Genomic DNA, 21562 nt, shown 5'->3' with positions numbered 1-21562 from the left:
AACAATATGTCCCAGTGACAGTCCTATTTTAAAGATTAACTTTAAAATCTATTTTAAAATGTTGTTCTAAATTCTATGTATGTTCTCTTTTGCATTCCTTTGAGGACTTGAGTCTGTTATTTACAATGTTTATTACTTTTAAGCATATGGGAGTACATATGATGCCTGTCCACTTTTTTCTAGAGCTAGTAAACATACTGGGAACAGGACCAGGATGATCATATTCACTCTGCTATTGACCTTGTGCAGGCTCTCCAAGGTCACTAAGGTGGTTGGATATTTCTAAGAATTGACTTGTTTTCAGCAGGAGCTGGGTCTCCTGCCTACTAACATTTGTAATCTTTCCTTACTATCTAGCCTGCTGTAAAATTACTAGTACAGTTTCCCCAGGCAATGACTTTGTGATTTTCTACTTTTTATTGATCAATAAACAGTTTTAAACCAAAAAACCCCACAGTGAGAATAGAAACTTATTTGGTACTTGTAACTACCTGCCTTGGAGAAGAAAGAGGGATTGGAAAGATAAGAGCCTCAGGCTCCTGCTGCCTTTTTGATGCCAACACCGCTAGAAAAATGCAGCCATAAGTTAACAAAACAATACTGTGTCTCCACCATGCTAAATAACTGGTTGTTTCCCCTGAAATGGACCCATTGTTTCCATGACCCCTGGATATATGCAGCACCCCCTGTAAACTTCCAAGAAGGCAGGCTCTGACTGTTGTGTTCACTGCTAAGCACAGTGCCTGGCATAGAGTTAGTGTCCAGGAAACATTTGTAGAATAAATGATTGCATAAATACTATAGCGATCAGGCTTGGCACTAAGAGGGTAAATTTATCCCTCTGTTGTATTGGGACTGTTTTCCAGTAATTTCCTTGCATAAGTCTGATCTCTTCAGCTTGACTTAAGGATAGACCTTAATCCCTATGTGTTTTTTATTCTTTGTGGCAGCAAATGTAGTTTTATGATCATGGAACTATCTCTAGGTAGTCATGACTATGTCTCCAATGATTATGACTTTTTGTCACCCAATTTGTCTCCTTTTGGTTTTGTTTTTGGGTAAGTAGGATTTTGAAATAAGTTTAGAAGATAAAGCAATATTTTTTAGTAAAACCAATCAATAACCACCTAAAGACAACAGAAAATTTGTGGTTTGAATTGAAAATTGCCACATGGGCACATTTTGAAGCCTGAGAGAGGTTTCTTCTCACATTTGTTGATATCATTTGTTTAATCCAGGGAGTGTTTGGAGGTAGGATGAAATGAAAGTATGCTTTTTGAGGGAACAATGTTGTGTCATTTTGCTTTCCTGATGAGAAATGTTGAGAAAGAGTCGATTTCTTGTTTTCTTGTTTTCTGTGGTGACATCAACTGACCAACTCTTGTAGTCTGTGTAATGCTCATAACCCAGAGGTGACAAATTCAGTGATGACAGTGGTAGGGTATCAGGAAAAAAAGGAAGGAAGGATGTAAGAACTAGTTTATAGTTCATCAAATGTTTCTTAAATAAAAAATGTGCTTTTATTCACCAGACCTGGAATCATGGCCAATGGGACCTGGAGGGACCTTGGGAATCTTTTTCAATCTGCTCATTTTACATACAAGGAAACATCCAGAGCAGCTCATGACTGTCTGAAGTCATATGGCGAGTGAGTGGTCGAGCCCTCCCACTCTGGACCCTAGCCATGATTGTGAATAAGGATCTGTCCTCTACAGTGACACCCACAGGAAACAAATATTGTTCCAGTTACAGATGGGGAGCTCAAGCAGCCATATCCCTCTGTGTCTTTCTTGGTCAGTTCTCTCCCAGGTGGGCTTTGCAGGTTGCCTGGTTCCTTGGACCCCAGTGGGGCCTTTTCCAGGGCATTGACAGGAAGCCCGGCGATGCAGCTGGGAGTGAGGTTCACTGCTGCGAGGCACACCAGGAAGGTAGTCCAGTGCCCATGGGCTCTGCGTGTCATGGCTTCAGCCCAGTAGACCCAGTAGCAGTGAGGCATAAGGCCTTTCACTCAGCCAACTGATGAAAACTCTGTCCTTTTCAAAATGTCCCAGAAAGCCAAAATAACTCCTATTTCCCACACAATGTTAGAGCAGATTTATGCCCCTTTAAGAACACATGTGGTGTAAAAAGATGAAGGGAGAGAGGGCCTAAAGTTTTACATATGGCACAAGGTAATCCTAGCCGAGTTGGCTTCTCTAAGGAGAGTGCCTGCAGGGTATAATTAGAACGGAGATAGCCATCCCAACAGATCTATACTTGAGCAAATCGTGGCTAAGACAAAATTGGAACCAAGGCTAAATTTATCAATAACAGAGTTTAAAAAAAGGAAAAGAAGACAAATGAAGTTGAAATTTCTCCTTGTTTATTTTAATGTGCAGAACATTTTCTAGCTGATTTATGCCACAGCTTCAGTGTATTTTTCATTTTTTATTTATTTTTCAGTTAATTGGATTTCCAGGCATTGCAGCCAGCCACGGCAATTGATCCCTGAAAAGATGGATTTATTGCTTAGACAGGCAGAATTCTGACAATCTTCAGAGGATGGAAAATAAAAGAAAACAGCCCATACACAGAGCACCGTGGGTCACCATCGGGTCAGACCAGCAAGATATGTTACAGCTGGCAGGTTTATGCTAGAACTTCAGGACAAGTAATCTTCTCATGAGATGGTCAACACCAAGACCCAAGAGAATGTTTTGTAGGGTATCGTCAGTGATCCATGCTTAAGAAGAAACATAGTCTAGGATGGAGACCCCAAGGTAGATGTTAGATCTCAGACAGATTGGACCCATGGTTGGAGAATTGGTTAAATTTGAAACAGCTCACACTTTTCGTGGTTCAATATGGAATGGGACCTTTTCCTGTCTGGTAGGTGACTCATGGTGCAAAACTAATACGGAACTCATGTCTTCAGCTACTGTTTCCAGAGGGTCCTGGAAATTTGTCAGTTGAAAAGCAGCAGGACACTGCCTTTAGCTCTGCAAAGGTTTGACATACACCTGACCATTCACTTGTCCATCCATATAATAATTTTTTATTGAACCCCTACTACAGGCTAAGCACTTCATCTGGTGCTGAGCATAGAGGAATGGATAATAAAAATAGAGTTCCCTTGTGGAACTTATAGCCTATTGGTCAAGTAATTACAAGTTTACTGGAAGTTCACAAAGAGGGGTTCAGGGAGCTTCAGGAGCATATTACAGGTAGGCCTACTCTTTTCTGGGACTTGGGGAGGGTTTCCAGGAGCATATACTATCAGCTGAGACCTGAGAGACTGAATATCCCAATGGACAATGGTCAGACCAAATATAAAATAGAACTCTGACCCATAATCTGTAGCAACTAGCCCAGCAAGCCAACCCATCATCTACAGCAACCAACTTAGGCAACCAGCCTGCTATCTGTAAGTCAGGCTATAGAAAGACCATCTCTAGCAACCCGCTCCAGAAAGCCACACAATAATCCCTGTAACAAATGGCTGGGACTTGATTAATAACAAACAGTTTCCCTAATTTCTGTCCTGACTTCCAACTTAGGATCAACCAGAGAAAGCCACAATGTACACTTAACCAATCACATAGGATGTTCCACTCTAGTTATCCTGCCTACTATTGGTTTCTCATACCAATAGCTTCCAGTCAGGGCACACCTGAAGCCTTCTCTTTTTGCATTATAAGACTTTCCTGGGGTGCCTGGGTGGCTCAGTCAGTTAAGCGTCTGACTTGGGCTCAGGTCATGATCTCTCAGTTCCTGGGTTCGAGCCCCACATCAAGCTCTGTGCTGACAGCTCAGAGCCTGGAGCCTGCTTCAGATTCTATGTCTCCCTCTCTCTCTGACCCTCCCCTGCTAGCGCTCTGTCTCTCTCTCTCTCAAAAATAAATAAACATTAAAAAAAAAGAAAGACTGTCCCACTCCTCTGCCTGCTTTTGAGTCTGCCAAAACCCAAGTGATAGTGGTTGACTCCCTTGATATAGCAAGCTCTGAATAAATAGCCTTTGCTTGTTCTCATTTGGTGGGTCTTTGTTTATTTCACAAACCTCAATGAAGAATGAACATGTGTGGGCCAGGCAGTCATGGGGAAAAGAGTATTCCAGGAGAGGAACAGCACTTGCAAAGTCCCTCAGACAGGAAAGATTAAGGTATACTCTTTAAACTGGAGAATTGAACATGACCAAAATGTGGAAGGTGAGGGAGAGACTGGCATGAACTGTAGCTGGGGATAAGGTTTGGGGTACAGGGGTTGAGATCATGCAGGGCCTTGTGAGCTATGTTGATGATTTTGGCCTTTATCCTAACCAGAGTCTCTTTTATGGTGGATGCACAGGGTTTTCATCCTAACTAGTAAGTTTCCATTGTGACTGATCTCTAGCTCCCGTCTGCTGCTCTTTATGTGAGCTCCTACTTCCTATCTGAAGGCCCAACTGCTTTGAGACTTCCTTGTTTTTGTGCGACAGATGCAAAGAGATGTTGCTGTGTGAGTTCTGCTCATTGTCAGGACCAGCTTCCTTGACCTTCTGGGCAGGGGTGAAGTAAGTCTTGGCTTGTCTAAGTTCCTTTCTGGGACTGTGCCCAACTGACCCTAGGGAAAAAGGTCAATGTAGCAAAGACTGAGACTTATCCCCATATCTGTTCTCACCTTTATCTATAGTGATAGAATATATGGCCAGTGAGATTAGAGACATTTCTCAGTCTTCTGTGAAGCTCAGTAATAGACTCTTTGTCCAAGGTTGGGCTGATGGAATATGAGGGGAAGTGATATATGCAACTTCTGGAACAGGTACTCAAAGGAAGAGGGCATGCTCTTCCCTCCTTGCCAGCTGGATTGTAGAGGGGGTACTGGGGAGCCATTTTAGACCAGAGATGGTGGGGCAACCAGAAAGAGTGCCATGATTGATAAAGACTGCTTACATCTGGAAGTTTAGGCAAGATAGAAATATATGTTGATCTTTTCCAAGTCACTATTATTTCATTCTCTGCAACCACAGATGACCTATATCTTAATTCAGTGGTTCTCAAAGTGTAGTCCTGGAACCCATGGGGGGGATCTCTGAGACTCTTTCATGAGGCTCACAAGGTTAGAGCTATTTTCATAATCGTACTGATACTTTATTTGCCTTTTTCACTCGTTCTTTCACAAACGTATAGCTGAGTTTTCCAGAGGCCACATGATGAGCAATATCATACCAGGTTGAATGCAGAAGCTGGATACACTAACATAAGCCAGATATTAAAGAGGTTTTCAAGGGTAAGAAAACAATGCCACTCTTCTCAATGAAAGGTTTTTTTTGAAAATATAGCTTTTTAAAAAAATTATTTATGTTTACATGCTTATTATTTTTAAACAAGCTAATGAAGAAACATTAACAAAATTTCTCCATTTTAATTTCTAATGTTAAAAATGGGAGGATGTAACCATTTACACAAAAACACTTTGGTGTTGTCAATAACTTTTAAGGGTATAAAGAAGTAAAAGATGTTGGAGAACCATTGCCCTAACTAAAGGTCGTTTGAAGCTTCCTCTTGATGAGCAGCTCTATGTCCCATGCACCTATGATTTTTGGTGTCACCTCGGGTGGTCACCACACTTTCCTCTTTCTGTATCCCTTCTGATCTCTTCTCTCTTGGTGTCCTTTAACTATCCAGGAATTGACTTTAGTTCATATAGAATTGATTGGATATTTCATACACTCACTCAATAATGAAGCACCTAATACAGGCTAGTGATTGCGCTTGGTGGGGGGGTCAAGGATGACCACAAGAACATGGCTGCTTCTTTGGTTTGGCTCACAGTCTAGCAGTGGAGAGAGGCTGTAAATAACTAGTGGCAGCCCAGGCACTCATAGGGGATTGTATAGGACAGGGAGGTGATCCAGGAAAGGAGATGATCATCTCTTCCTACGGGGAAGTGGGGCATAGTGGGTCAGGGAGGTTTTAGGGCAGAGGTGACTTTGAGGGAACACGAAAAAGAAATATAAAGCAGCAAATTTATATGTAAGGAATGCAAGGAGGGAGAAGGGCATGCAGCTGAGGAAATAGCAAGAGCAAAGGCACAGTGACTTCATGGGGCAGGGTGTTTTTAGAAAAGTCCAAGTGGTTTGTTATAGGATGAGAAGCTGGGAAGGGGCCAGGACCCATTAAGTAATGGTAAAAAACTTGACCTTTATTCCTAAGACAGTGGGAAATCATGGAATAGTTTTGGGCATATTCACCTTTTGAACTGTAGTAAAGGTTCTTCAACTTGTTTAGGGGCTCTGTTCACTTGCTTCCAAGAGATGCTGCAGTGCTTGGCATGACTGATGGGTGGGGCCTCTCTAGAGAGAACCCTTTTCAGGCTCCTAGCAGTCCATTAACAGCCCTTCCATTTTTTTGTGGAGTGGTACAAATGATTCTGAGTATGGATGGCAAGATATGTGTCCTTTTGATTCATCAGTGTACATGAACCACCCAGGCATTAGTCTCTATACTCTAGAGAGGGAGGGGCTATACAATAATTAGAAAGAGCTATCTTTACCTTTAATTATGACTACTTAGAAGTTATAACTAATTATAACTTTATGTTTGTAACTAATGACAATATTTTTGAGCACTTAAAATATAGACACTTTTTATGCATACAGCATGTATTAATGCATGTAATCCTCACAGCCACCCCTTCAGGTAGGTCCTATATTATCCCCCTTTTTATTATAGGGTATTGAGGCATGGAGAGTTTATGGGATTAAATAGTGCAGTCTGGACCCTGAGGTTGCAGTCTGGACTATGACCCTGCACTGCCTTCTGGTAAGGAGTAGGAAACTCCATGGAACAGGTTGGGGGATCTGCAAGAGGCTGGAGGTTCTACAGGGTAAGTTCATTCCGGTAAGAACTTTTCCCTCCTCACCAAGGCCAGAGTGACTGGAGAATACATGGGTTAGAAGCCCAACCAGCAGTTTCAGTATTACCTGGGAACTTTCTAGAAAGGCAAATTCTTAGGCCTTCAGACCTACCGAATCAGAAACTCTAAAGTTGGGGACCAGAAAACTGTTTCTAACAATCCCCCTGAGAGGTTCTGATGCATAATAAAGTTTGAGAACTTTTGGATTTGAGATACATTTTTGGGTAGGGGTGCGGGAGGGATGGAAGGAGGGAGCCTAAAGCTCTTTTCTGAGGTTGTTGCCATCACCAGAGTAAGAAATCAGAGCCTGAAATCAAATCCTCAACATGGGCTGCACTTTAGAATCATCTGGGGTAACTTTTATTTTATTAAAAAAATTTTTTTTTAATGTTTGTTTATTTTTGAGACGGAGAGAGACAGAGCATGAATGGGCAAGGGTCAGAGAGAGAGGGAGACACAGAATCTGAAGCAGGCTCCGGGCTCCAAGGTGTTAGCACAGAGCTCGAGGCGGAGCTCCAACTCATGGACTGCGAGATCATGACCTGAGCCGAAGTCAGACGCTCAACCAACTGAGCCATCCAGGCGCCCCATCATCTGGGGTAACTTTTAAAACATATCAGTGCACTGGTTTCACCACAAACCTATTTGATGAGAATCTCTGGGTGACAGAACCTTGCCATCAGTTTTTTAAGAAAAATTTCCCAGGTGATACTAATGTGCAGCCAGGGTTAAGAATCAGTGGTTCTAAAACTTGAAGACGCATCAAAATTTCCTGGAGGGCTTGTTGAACAGAAGCTATTGAGCTCTACTCCCAGAGTTTTTGATTCAGTAGGTCTGGGCTGGAGCCTGAAGATCTGTATCTCAGGTTCCCAAACAATGCTGATGCTGCTGGTCCAGGGACCATACTTTGGGAATCACTGCCTTACATTTTCATCAATAGCCCTAGCAGGTTGAGCAGAGCAGAGGCTCTGGAAACTAAACCCAAAATAGGAACCGGAGGTCCCCCTCCTACTACAGTTAGCTGAGCCAAGCCAATGTGTCTATGATGTGATTGATCTCGATGAAGTGAAAGTTTTAGTTAATTTCCTATATTTTTACCTGCTAGACATATTTATTACTTAAATTTTTAGATGTAAAATTTGTTTTTCCCTAATTACAGTGGCTGCTTGAAATTTGACAAAGAAAGCCTGATTTTCAGAGATTTCTCAGTTTTGTCCCTTAAAGGATTTCCCCTACATGTGAACTTGCAGAATGCAAGTCCTCTGAGGGGAATGCTAAGGTTTGAGTTCTCATTTGAGATCTGTAGTCAGAAATCAGGCTTTTAGAACGTTCATAGTTATGGGGCATTCAACGTAATACTCATTGCTCAAACAACTTCTGAAAATAGTCCAAGGCAATTTAACTTTTATTTCCTCTATAGAGCTTGTCACCATTTATTAATCTTAATTTCCCTCAGCATCACATGTCAGATGAGAGACTGATTTTTCTCTTCTGTTTCCATAACATTAATATTTAAATGGTAGAGCGTGACACTCATAAACAGCTACGGAGGAGTGGGGTGATATTTCTAGGAAGGAAAACCTAGAATAAGTGCCATATAAAGTCTTTTCCCTTAAAAATGTCCAAAACAAAGCCAAGAAAACATGCAGGTGCACCTTGAAGCACAGAATAGAAAGATGAAGAGGCATTGCCTGTGAAATGAATAATATTATGTAAAATGAATGACATTGTTTCAGAGATTTCCATTATAAAACTGAAGAAGCACTGGGGAGGTAGAGGCGGAAGGCTGTGCAGGTGGAGATGCTGGCAGAAATCTTTCTACTTTGAACACGAATTCAGCTCACAGAAGAATCCAAAGCACGTTCTCCGCTTGGTTTGTGGCTCCAGGAGGGAATTCAATTTTATTACTTTAGATATCTATTTGGCATCAGTTATGTGCTAGGCTCTGGGCTACAGGTGGCAGGAACACCAAGATGGATGAGGCAAAACCTTAACCTTCAAGCAGCTGGTAGAAAGGATCAGGCATAAGCCCTAGTCCCAGGAGACCTGCGCTAAGGAGAGATGTAAACAAAGTGGTGGGGCACATCCCAGAGGGCAGAGGGGGGGATTAGGAAGGCATTGAAAGGAGTTTTGAAAGACAAGAGTCTTAACAAATGTAGATCGGATATTTGGGTAAAGGGAGCAGTACTGATTCACTGTACATTTCCAAAGTATTCACTGAGCTCTTACCTCATGTCAGGTACTACCCCGGGTTCTAGGGATGTCAACATGAATAAGATTTTTTTCCTGCCCTCAAGGAGTGGGGAAAATAGGCAAGGTCAATTCTAGTAGGGCAAAGGCTTCCTGAAGGAAGTGATGTCTAGGCTGAGTCCTAAAGGGTGAGTGGAGGTTAACCAGAAAATGATGGAAGGAAGTGGAGAAGGGAAAGCACTCTATTCAGAGAGGGAAGAGCAGGTACAAAACCTTGAAGAGAGGGTGTATCAGGCATTTGTGGAACTGCAAGACCCCCCTGCCCTGGGGTGGGGAGCATAGAGTGTTAGAGCAAGGAGAACAGGAGACGAGGCTGATATGGTATGGGGGCCAGAGCAAAAAGGGCCTAGCTTTTGGACATTTGCCCATGCAAAGCATTTAGGTTTTTCCTATGAATTATGGGGAACCATTAGAGGATTTTAATTTGGGCACTGTATGACCAGATTTAAAGTTTAGAGAGACTGGCATGGAAGAGGGTTTGGTAGAAGGCAAGACCAGATGCAGGTGATGGTTTAGGAACTTACGGCAGTAGGACAGGTGTGACATGATGGGGGTTGGTAGACTGGGTGGAAAGGGGGGTTAGGTTAACAAACTAGAGCCAATAGACTAGTTGCCTAAGAGGGTGTGTGGGAGGAGAGAATAAAAAATGACTCCAAGTTTTTTGGTATGGGCAACATGGATGGTAGCACCACTAGAAAGTTAGAAAATAAAAGAAGAGTAGGCATCAGTTGAGAAATGAGACTAGATGGTGAGTTATGGGCACATTGAATTTGAGGCACTTGTGGAACATTCAGATCAAAAAGTACAAAATTCTCAGTTGGATGCATGAGTCGAGATAGAGATCTAGATAGCAGTTGAAGCCATGGGAGTAAAAGAGATCACCCAGGATGAGTGCAGAACGAGAAGGAATAATGAAAGATATTTCTATTGCCATTTCTTTCTTTTTTAAATGTTTATGTTTATTTAAAGTTTTATTTATTTATTTATTTATTTATTTATTTATTTATTTATTTAGAGAACACACATAGAGGAAGGGCAGAGAGAGAGGGAGAGAGAGAATCCAAAGCAGGCTCTCCACTGCCAGCATGGGCAGCCTGACGTGGGGCTCAAACTCACAAACTGTGAGATCATGACCTGAGCTGAAACTGAGAGTCGGATGCTCAACTGCTCAACTGACTGAGCCACCCAGGCACCCGTTACCATTTCTTTTTAACACTATATTCATGATTCTGGACAGTTCAATAAAGTAAGAAAAGGATATTAGAGGCTTAGGGATTAGAGAGGAGGAAATAAAACAGTTAGAAAAACCCAATTACTCTACCGACAAATTATTGGAAAATATATGAGTTTCATAAGGTGGCTGGGTATAAGATTAATATGAAAATAAGTTGTGTTCCTCTCTACCAGTAAAAACTATAAAACAAAATTAAAGAGAAAATGACATCTACAAAATTAAAATAGATTAAAATCCAAATAAATTTAAAAAAAAGTATCTAAGAGTAATTTAGCATTAGATGTGAAAGATCTCTAGGGGAAAATTACAAAACCTTATTAAAAAATGTTAAAGAAGACCATGAGGGGCTCAGTCGGTTAAGCGTCCGACTACAGCTCAGGTCATGATCTCACAGTTCCTGAGTTTGAGCCCCGCATTGGGCTCACTGCTGTCGGCACAGAACCTGCTTCAGATCCTCTTTTCCCTTCACTTTCTGCCCCTCCTCCCCCATCTCTCTAAAAAATAAAACATTAAAAAGCAGACCTAGATAAAAAGGAAGATACTATGTTCATGGATAAGACATACTTAATATCATAAAGATTTTAATTATTATCTGTAGATTCAGTATATTTCCAATAAAATCCCCAGGGTTTTTCATGGTATTTGATAAAGTGATCCCAAAATTCATATGAAGGGGTAGAGGGCCAAGAGTAGTCAGGTTATTTCTGAAAAGCAAGAGCAAGGAGGAAGGACTATGTAGATTGGTATGGGGATAGAAAAATGGACCAGAGGAATAGGTTAGGGATCCACAGATGAAACCTCGGAGTGGGTGTGTGTGTGTGTGACAGATGTGGCATATCAGAACAGTAAAAGAAAAAGAGTGATCAGTAAATGGAGCTGGAAAAAAGTACTTATCTACTATTTATATGGAAAAAGATGACATTGGATTCTTGCTTCATACTATATCAACTCCAAATAGATTCAAAATTGAAAGATACCTTAAAGAAAATTGAAAGACAAGTTATAAACAGGTAAAATACTGAAAATATATAGAACTGCAAAGGATTAACATTAAAAAATGTAAATAACTCCTACAAATCATTAAGAAAAGTGCATGTACACACACACACACCAGTAGAAAAATGAAAAAAAACAAATAGAAAAAAATCACCATATGACCAATAAACTTGTAAAGGCATGTTTAACATCATTAGTGAACAGAATAATGTAAATAAGAACCATGATGAGATATCATTTCACATCTATTTAATTGGGTAAAAATTAAAATGTCTGACAATGCCAAGTAGGCTTGCAATAACTCTGGGAAAGAGTTTGACATAATCTCCTGAAGGTGAACATGCAATCAGTTCAGAAAAGTGTTGAGCATTGTCTTCTAAAGTTGAATATTTACATTTCCTATTGCTCAGCAATTAATTTCCTAGGTATGTATCCAAGGAAAACTCTTGTTCCATGCATAACAAGATTCAACTACAAGAATGATCATAGCAGCATTGTTCACAATAGCCCAAACCTGTAAACAACCTAAATGCCCAACATTAGTAGAGTAGGGAGCAAATGGTAAAATATTCCCATGACATAATATTGTCTGTTATTATCTAAAAACAAATGAACCACAGTAACTTGCTGTGGATGAATATGGATGAATCTAAGTATCATCATGTTAAGAAAAAAAGTAGTCTTCCAAAGGTTACTTACAGTATGATACCCCTTTAAAAAATAAAGTTAAAAACAGTAATATATATGCACATATACATATGCTTTGTATATGTAATTTATATTCTACATGTACATATATAATACATGTAAATGCAATAAAATTATATACAAAGGAAAGGAAAGGAAGGGAATGAAATTGGGATTCAAAAAGATGCTTATATCTCAGGTGGGGAAAGTAAACAGGAAGATGGAATGAGGGGTGGGGGGAAGCATATGGTTAGATTTAGATCCCTGTCAAAGTTCCACGTTTTTTTTGGGGGGGGTGGTGGTGGTGCATTCATGAATGCTTCACACATTATTTAAAATAACTAAATAAAAGTAGCTCAGGCATGGACCTATGATGAGAGGATCATCAATCAAGGATTATGTTGAATCCAATTCTGTGCATCTGTGGTCCAATTAGAGAAAAATAATTTTCTTGAATGAATGAATGAATGAATAGAAAATCATCAGTGACAGTGATCAGAGAGAAACCTGGTGTAGGCAGATCTTTACTACACTACTGAATTCTATAACAGGATGTACTTACTGGCTGGGGCATCTCTTTGGGGAATTATAAGTGAATCAAGGAAATTTTGGAAAAATAAGTTATTAGGGTAGGTTTTGCCTTGCCTAAAAATGTTCCTAGGTTATTCCTAAAAATTATACCATCTATCATCCCTTTATAACTTTAGGAATACAGTCCTTTTATGCTTTCTTCTTACATTTTTTTCTGTGCCATTAAAGTGAGCTGCTATTTGGATGATTTGCAACTGAGTTATATGATCTAAGTTATGTGGACCAAAGGAGACCTATTTAAAGCACAATATTTCTATTTTAAATTGTTTAAAATAGATAAAGCATACAGAGAATTAACAACACCCCAAATTTCTAATACGATACTTTAAGAGTATTTTAAATTTTATACAAATCATTTTCCTCCTATTATTATCAATTAAAATTTCATCCAACTTGAATTCTATCCCCAGAGTGTTATTGGACTCTTTGTCTCTCATCCTGAATCTTGTAAGTTGCAGCTCGACTGTTTAGTTGAACCACCCGCTGTGGCCTGCCCACTTCACGTGACCAGCAGAGACCCCAATAATGAGATTTTCCAGTTACCTGGAAGTGCAGGTAACAGTGATTGACTGTTGACCCAACTTTATGAGAACAATTCAGAAATGGTTTTCTTGTTACTCAGCAACACCTGCCCTTTACCTGCCCTAAAGAGTTGTTCAAAATGATGACTGTTAGTAATGAAAACTCTACTGAGGGATGCATCCTTAAACATCCATCATGTCATTTGTCCCCACAGCTTCCTTTCAAGTAGGAACTTTTTTTCTAATTAACTCTAATGAGTTAATTCACACACTTTTGCCTCTGATTTTCCCATTTAGAGGCAGAAATGTCTTGGGGGGTGGGAACCATGCTGTGTGTGATGGGGGTCAGAACACTCTTCTGGATGTGAACGTTCTCATAGCTACACACTCCTTGGTTCTAAACTCTTCTCCCATTAAAAAAAAGCCAGTTGGTCACCAGCTGTTGTTTCTATTGCTCCAGGATTGTGCCTGGACTTTTGGGCTTGAGATAGAACTATATCCTTTTGCTAATTTCTTCCCTTTTTCCCAGTTAGTAAAGTTTCTGAGGCAGAGCCATAAAATGTAAGGATCTTAATAGAGCATAACACAGGTGCTCTGACCTCACTTTCACAAATTCCCAAATTTCCACAATGAAATCTCTTTTAAACCACACTTAGATTTCATTTCAAATGTTCTCTTGTCAAGGATAAGCTTTCTTTCAGATAATGACAATGCAAACTTAATTTCCAAGACAGATAAAATGTTCCACTAGATCATAAGCCCCTGGAGGAGAGGGTGCTTCATATGACCGTGTCCTTGGAGCCTAGCACCTGGCATGGTATATAGTCAATTTTAGAGACTGGAGGTGAGGTTTTGGGCTAATGTGATGATTTGATAGCCTGGGTATTCAAATAATGCTCTGTCAATCTTCCCTGTCTTCCCAAGGTCTTCCTGGGAAGCTATTAAGTTTGCTCCTCAGGCAAGCAACCTAAATACCAGTTTACCTCTCACCTCTCTGTCAGCCCCTAACCTGAATCTTAGGGCCATGATACTCGGACATGGCTGTGCAGAGATAGAAACCAAGAGCAGATAAAGGTGGCTTGTCCCAAGAGTGATTCAGAGAACATTTTCCAGCCAGGTCTCAGAGTAGAAGAAGAAGACTAAATTATGGTGGCTGATCCACTTCTAGTACCAGGACCTATATGAGTCTGAGGCCAAAAGGCGAGCACTATACCTGGGTGCTGATTTTAGAGCAAAATAATCCTGTCTGCTAGTAAAAAGTGGCCCCACTGACTGTCCTGATCAATAAGATTAGCAATTCCTTCTCTTTAAAGAGAGAGCTGATAAGAGAAGTTGAATAGCAACAAAAATGGTGAAGTCTTCTCTCCCTTGCTGAGCATTCAGTACACGTTTGTTAAAAGAATGAATGAAGTCAAGTGGTGTTGCTAAGGAGTTGTTACTAAGAGAGATACCATTTGCATGCAAATTTTATGTTATTAGCAACTAGGACCCTCTAGCAAGGAGGGTGATGGGAAGGGCCAGTATATCACTTTTCTGAATAGGATGTGGATGGAGAGGAATTCCACCAGTATTGTGCAAAAGCCTGAAGAAGGAGCTTGGCTTTAGTTATGTTATGTTTAAGACTATGATGTCAGGTAGACAAGTTCTGGAGACACTATCGAAACAGGAACGAATTTTCATGTGAAAGTTCAGAATATTGGATTTCCTCTTCACTTTCCCAGTCCAGTCCCCTTTTCCCCACAAATGGAAGAAAAAATCCAGGCCCTAGTTTCTAGGAGATGCCAAACTGAGCCAGAGCTAGTAATGTTTGGCTTCCACATTTCAAAAGCTAATAGAAACTGGAGACAAGTTGGGAAATAATATGCACATTTGCATAAATGTTGGGAATATTGCATAAAAAGTTGGGAAGTACTTGGAATGGAAAATTATTCAAAGGAGAGGGTAGGGGCAGCTCTATCTCTTTAAGAGAGTCTTTAGCTCAGCTAAAACACAGTAGAGGAAAAGGTCTGAGGTTGCATCAAGATAAATTTAAGATTGGGAGAACTTTTTGACATAAGGATTATAAAAAATCAGAAAATCCACTTGTATATTCCCACCTCAAAGCATGGTGTCTATGAGATGATAGAAAATGTTTTCTCATTGAATGACCAGGTCATGGAATTGCCATTCTTGAAACTTTTATGACCAGCACATGATGCTTTGCATTTTTGATGGAATAATGACAATTGAGCAGATGATTTCTCACCTCCCTTCCAGCTCCTTAATTCTACAAATGTCCCAAATTGGTTGATTGGTTACTCCAGGAGACCCTAAAGAGTATCTAGAAGCCACAGGTAATCTTTTCTTCGCAGCACGAATCCACACTCCCACCTTGGTTTTCCACCAGAAACATTTAGACTTTCATCTCTATTGGAAAATTGCTGTCGTTGTTTCCTTTCTATGTGCCGTTATTTATTCTAATCACTGAGGCTGTGTTACTCAGGTCCCTCTGATACACATCAATGCAAGTTATACATGTGAGGCTAGGAGGGGAGAATGAACCTCTAAGCTGTAGTCAAATTGGTTTCCTAAATGATGCTGCACGTTTTAACTGGAGTTTGTGTAGTATTCTAGTGGAAAAAAAAAGGTGGGGGTGGAGGGAAGGGTTCCTTTGGTTTTCAGGCTGTTAACTGTAATTAGCCTGGTTTCTGAGATGTAATTATCTTGCAATCTCAAAGCAAACACCCTAGAGGAAATTGCACTGTTAAAGACAGCATGGCATTAAAAATAAATTATTACCCCAGTGCCTGCTATTGCTGCTTATGCTTTGTGATTTGTCAGAGTTTCCGTTAGCAAGAGCTTGTTTAAGGCTGGAGATGTGCAGCCATGTTGCCACTGTTTGTTCTAGAGAGGGGGGAGGTGTGGTTTGCTTACTTATAATAGAGTGATTGTCCCACTCACCAGAATGGCTCAGAGGTCAAGGAAATAGAGCTCTGGGAGTCCTCTTTAGCAGTGGACATTGATGAGTGAGTAGAGTGGGGCACCATAATCCAAAGATCAGACAATTCAAGCTCTCCATAAAGAAAAATTAACTTGTTTGGAGATGACTGAGAGGAAACAAGTGAAATTCCAGCTATTTTAGGGACAAACACTGAGGGATCATGAATCATTGTCATGAATCCTAGCGCCTGGAAAGACCTTACTGTGAGGTTTGGAATCAGAGACTTGTAGGTTTGAACATGGGATTGTGCAGGTGGTGTGCTCCACAAAAGCTCCCCCACTGAGGTGATAACAGAAGGCTGACATCCCACCAGTGCCCCCTGACCAAGCTTTGTGTCCATGGAGCTGCACCCAGTCGGAGGGAAGCACACATTTTCCCAATTTGTCTACTCCATGGGAATGCTTTACAGAATTTATCTGACCAGAATAATTGTACCATACTTTAATGTGAGTTCTATAGGGTAAAACTTCACAGCCCCTTAGCACTTTATCTTTGCTGTTAATTTAGTGCTGGGGCTGGCATATCTATCTATGTATCTATGTATCTATCTATCTATCTAATCTCAGAAGGAAAAAGGGGCAGGGAACCCTATAGAATTTGGAGTTGAAGATATGATAGTATAAAAAGGGAAGATACGACCATAGTGAGGTATATAGAAGGATGAAAGAGGAGTGTGGGGGGATTTCAATAATTCAAAGAAGGCTTGGACTAACTGGAAATTTTTACTTTTCTTCCATTGGGCCAAGCTGCTTTATGTTGGAAGTAATTTGACTCACTGGAATCCACAGATTTTTATTAATAAAACTTCATTTTGGCCCATATCACTACTTTCCCTTTTAAATTTCATTCGTATCTCTGATGTTTTACTAAATGAATTATGAAATGGAAGGCAAAGTAAGTCTACCCAGGTTGATATCTCACCTTCAGGAATATAAAGTTAAATTTTCTCAGAGCTATTAATTGAGGGTTATTAACAAAATATACAAAAAATACCCACTCTAGCTTTATGAATTTTAACTAGAGTAGAATGTATGCCCAAAGATCATTTCTTAGGTTGCTATAACTCTGTGAGTGACTTCACCACATTGGCTCAATAGATGCCTTATTGGATTCTTAAAGGCTAAAGGGCAAGAGGAAAGTTCACAATTTCCCTTTCAAAAAGTTTTGTGTCAGTATTTAAAAGTTTGAAAAGAATTTCTTGGTTTCAAGCCCAAAACTTTTTTTGTTCTTTTTTTTGGGTAACTTCTTTGAAAACAGAAACTCTTGGTAAACAAAAAAGTGACCTTACTAATTTAACTCTCAATTAATAAATAACATTGCTTGTCTAATAATATGAACAACAGTGCAAATTATAATGTATTCTCTTCAGACTTTAGAGGGGATATGTATGAGGATTTCCATTTATGGCAAGTTGGTGAACTAATTAGTTGGTGAAGCCGAAAATTTCTCTTGACAACAACAACAACAACAACAATAACAACAACAAAACAACACTAGAATATGGAATAAAATGGAATGGACACCCTAAATGCATTGCAGAATTTTCTGGAGGTTAGGAAAGGAAAGACTTAGGGACCAAAACATGAAAAAGAAATAGAAAATTAGAGTGGCAAATGTACATTCAGTTCAGCTGCCCTGGAATGTGTTGCCAGTCTCAATAAGCAGTGACTTCAGTTTAAAGACCACAAGAAGTTGAGGCCCTGGGCATTCTTACAGCAAGATGTTTGAACTGAAACCCCTCTCCCCACAAAAAGCCTTCAAAGGGCTGAACTCTCAGTAAAATGGTGACTGAAAAGTTACTGGCAAAAAACAAAGCAAAAAAACCCCAAGAACCCTATAAAAATACCCAGCCGGCTTTGCTTAGTGGGGAAAAATGTCTCATGAGAATTCATAAGGACAACCCTATTGTCCTTACTTTCATGCTCCAGGAAATCCAAGAAAAGAAATTAACATGAAATTGGTTCCAGACTAGCAGCACCTATGGAGCACCACTCTGGAAGGACATCCCTTAAATTCGATTGCACAAGATTTCTACAGCTAAAGTCCTGCCAAACTCAAGATCATGATTCAAAATTACCATATATGCAAGGAACCAATCCACCACAAGTGGACAACCCACTACAAGGGACAAAAGAATTAAGTCCCTAAGGCTTCAGATAATGGAATTACTGGACATATTCTCTAAATAAAGTTGTTTAAATTGATTAAAGACACAAAAGAAAGAATAAAAAATACAATAAAGAAATAGAGCATATATAATTATCAGCCAGTTTTATACAGAATAAAATAGAACATCTAGAGATTAAACTATAAAACTGAAACTAAAAACTCAAAAGACAGGGTAAATAGTAGATTAGGCAGAGATGAAGAATGAACTGGAAGTGAACTGGAAGATATTTAAAGAGAGATTAGAAAGAAGGAAAATATGAAAACAAGGTTAAGAGACATGGAAATATGATGAAAAAGACTGAGAAATGGAAAATAAGATTTTTTTTGAGGACACAGTAGAAAGAATGAGAGAAAGATAATACTAGAAGAGCTAACGCCTTGAGAATTTTCCAAAATGTTGAAAGACATGAATTTCTAAATCCAGGAAATATAATAAATGTCAAACACTTATTTTTTAGTAAAAATAATTCCCTGTTCAGATACATATTGATTAAACTTGAAAACCTCAAAGACAAAGACAAAAATATAAAAGCAACCATAAAGCAAATAAAGACTACTTACTAAGGAAGGAAATTAGCCTGAGAGCAGACCTCATCAAAGAGACTATAGAAACCAGGGGACAGTGGAATAACTTCTTTTACATGCTAAAAGAAAATAATTATCAATCTAGAATTTTAAATTCAGCTTCATTATGATTCCATATGAAGGTGACTGTCTTTATAAACATTTTCAGATAAAACCAGAGACAATTTACCGCTAAGAGAACTTTGCTGAAGGATTTTCCAAAATGAAGGTGCTCAATCTGGCTACACATTAGAATCATCAGAAGACACTTACAAAATACTGATACCTGTGTTATACCCCTAGAGTTTAGATTTAATCCTTCTGCAGTACAGACTGGGAACTGGGATTTAAAAAATATCCCTACGTGATTCTAGTGTGATGTCAACTTTGAGAACCACTTGTATAAAAAGGATGCACTTCATGAAGAATGAAATTGAGCCCAAGAAATAATGATGCACAAACAGCTTGGGGGATGGGCAAAATAGATAAAGGGGATTAAAAGGTACAAACTTCTCATTATAAAATAAATAAATCACAGAGAGGAAAAGTGCAGCATAAGGAATATAGTCAACAATATTGTAATAATATTGCATGGTGCACATGGTGACCACACTTACTGTGCTGAACATTGAGTAAGTTATAGGATTGTTGCATCAGTATTTTGTACACCTAAAACTAATGTAACATTGTATGTCAGTTATACTTCAATAAAAAAACCCCAAAACAAAAACAAAAACAAAACAAACCCAAGTAGTTGTTAAACATGTGGATAAATCTAAATATTCCTTGACTGGGTAAAGAAATAAAAGTATTGATTAAGAATATGAAAGTATCATAGAATAGATTACTGGACAGAAATAACATAGGAAGAAAGGGAGGGGATTAGAAGTTTAAGGCATTTAAGGTCCTTTTTATTACTCAGAAGAAGGGTAGCTACATTAACTTTAAGGAGCCATGTTAAAAATTTAAGGGAAATACTAAAAGAGTAGGGATGTAATATGTAATTTCTAAACTGGAAGAGGTATTAATTTGTCAGGAGTGTGAAAAGGGGTTGTAGAATGTAGGGAGGTCTGTAACAAATTTAATGACATATTAGGCACATGGCGATAAGGACTCTGGAAAGCAAGGCAATGGAAACAGGAGGGGGTGAGACAGTTGCAGGAGATCCTACAAATTAAGAACTGATGTGACCTGGTGACTAATTTGCTAAGGGTATGTTGGAGGAGGAGAGGGAGAGACACCTTCACTCTCAATATGGCACACCAAGGTGTTTAGTCAAGGTGAGAGACTAACTCTGGCTCATATAAAGGGGATTGTTTGTATTGAAGCCATATTCAAAGCAAACCTTTAAATGGAGAAGACCTAGAACTTCCCTCCAAAGACTTAGCTTACATCCCAAGCTTGCCTTTTCATTGTTGGGTATAAGTGCCTAACATGTCATCACTTATACAACTCTAACTTTATTTTTTAGGTAAAATAGAAATTTAGAACTGTTATAAAAAGAAAAACAAAAAAGGCTTCCAGGTGAGAATACCTTCATTGTTTTCATTGTCTACTTTAAATATCGTATGACTTCATCCAGATTCATGGTGGACCTGTGGTGGATTACAAATGGCTGCAAATTCTTTGACACTCCTTTCATTGAGAGATGAGGTCCATTTTCTGGCCGTTGAATCTGGGCTGGTTTGTGACAGCCTTGATGAATGGAGTATGCGTGTAAGAGACGCCATGCATTTCTAGATCTTCTGTCTAAGGGGACTGGTAGCATCTGCCTTGGTCTCTTGGGAGCCCTGAGTCAGGATGCAAGAAACCCAACCACCGAGAGGTCTCTATGCTGTGAGAAGCTCAAACCACATGGGGAGAACCTGGAGGAGAAAACTCCATTGTGGAGAGAGAAGCCAAGGAACATTGAGGTAACGTGTGAGTGAAGAAACTATCTTGTAGGTGGATCATCCTGTCCCAGCTGCCACAGCGGGGAAAATATGCAGATCAGAGGGGAAGTGCCCAGCTGAGCTCTTCCTGCATTCCTCATGTACTATACCAAATAACAGCAAACAAGAAGGTTGTTTCAGGTCACTCAGTTTGTGGGTAATGTGTTAGCCAGCAATAGAGAATCAAACAAGTTTGCTTCTTTAGAAGACTAATGATACAGGGACCCCAGATCTCATTGTTATGACTTCCCACTGCCACTTGCCTTCTTTTGTCTTTTCCCCTATTTTTCACTCTCTCTCTTTACTCTTCAAGCTTTTACTCTCATTGCAAACACAGCTCAAAACATTTGCTCCCATGATTTTGCTTTTGCGTCAGTCTATTGGAGTGTCTTCCGTTCTTCTCATTGGAAGATTTGCCTTTCTCACCACTTGTAGTTCCAGTTTTATATACTACAGTCTTACTATATTACCCCAGTAGGATGAATCAGAATTTGTGGAAAAGAAACTATGTTTTTTTTAAAACTTTTGCTTATAATACAGACGTTTTTAAAGGAATGTGGTTTTTGCTTGTAGATAACACAACAATCCACACTAACTGCTAAATGCTTTTAAGCTGGCATTCGTCTAAGCCTGCTTTAATGAACAGATAACTCATTTATAATTAGCAGTGCCAATTAATTGGCATGCAAACAATTAAGGTGATTAAAGTGCTAAAGTTCTTAAGAACAGTTTTTCCTAAGTAGGTTATAGACAAACCCTCCCTGA

General features: G+C 39.5%; 1 long non-coding RNA gene across 1 annotated transcript; it reads left to right on the top strand.

Annotated features, from left to right (window-relative positions):
- Positions 1 to 6710: 6710 nt before the first annotated feature.
- LOC131511882 (uncharacterized) lies at positions 6711 to 20841 on the top strand. The gene is made up of 4 exons (XR_009261797.1): positions 6711 to 6848; positions 7289 to 7473; positions 15305 to 15486; positions 20338 to 20841. It is a non-coding gene; the product is annotated as an uncharacterized LOC131511882 (long non-coding RNA).
- The last annotated feature ends 721 nt before the right edge of the window (positions 20842 to 21562 follow it).

This window comes from Neofelis nebulosa, chromosome 5 (assembly GCF_028018385.1).
Source record: "Neofelis nebulosa isolate mNeoNeb1 chromosome 5, mNeoNeb1.pri, whole genome shotgun sequence".
NCBI lineage: Eukaryota > Metazoa > Chordata > Mammalia > Carnivora > Felidae > Neofelis > Neofelis nebulosa.
Note: the sequence above shows the minus strand (reverse complement) of the source record. Positions and strands in the feature narration are given on the sequence as shown.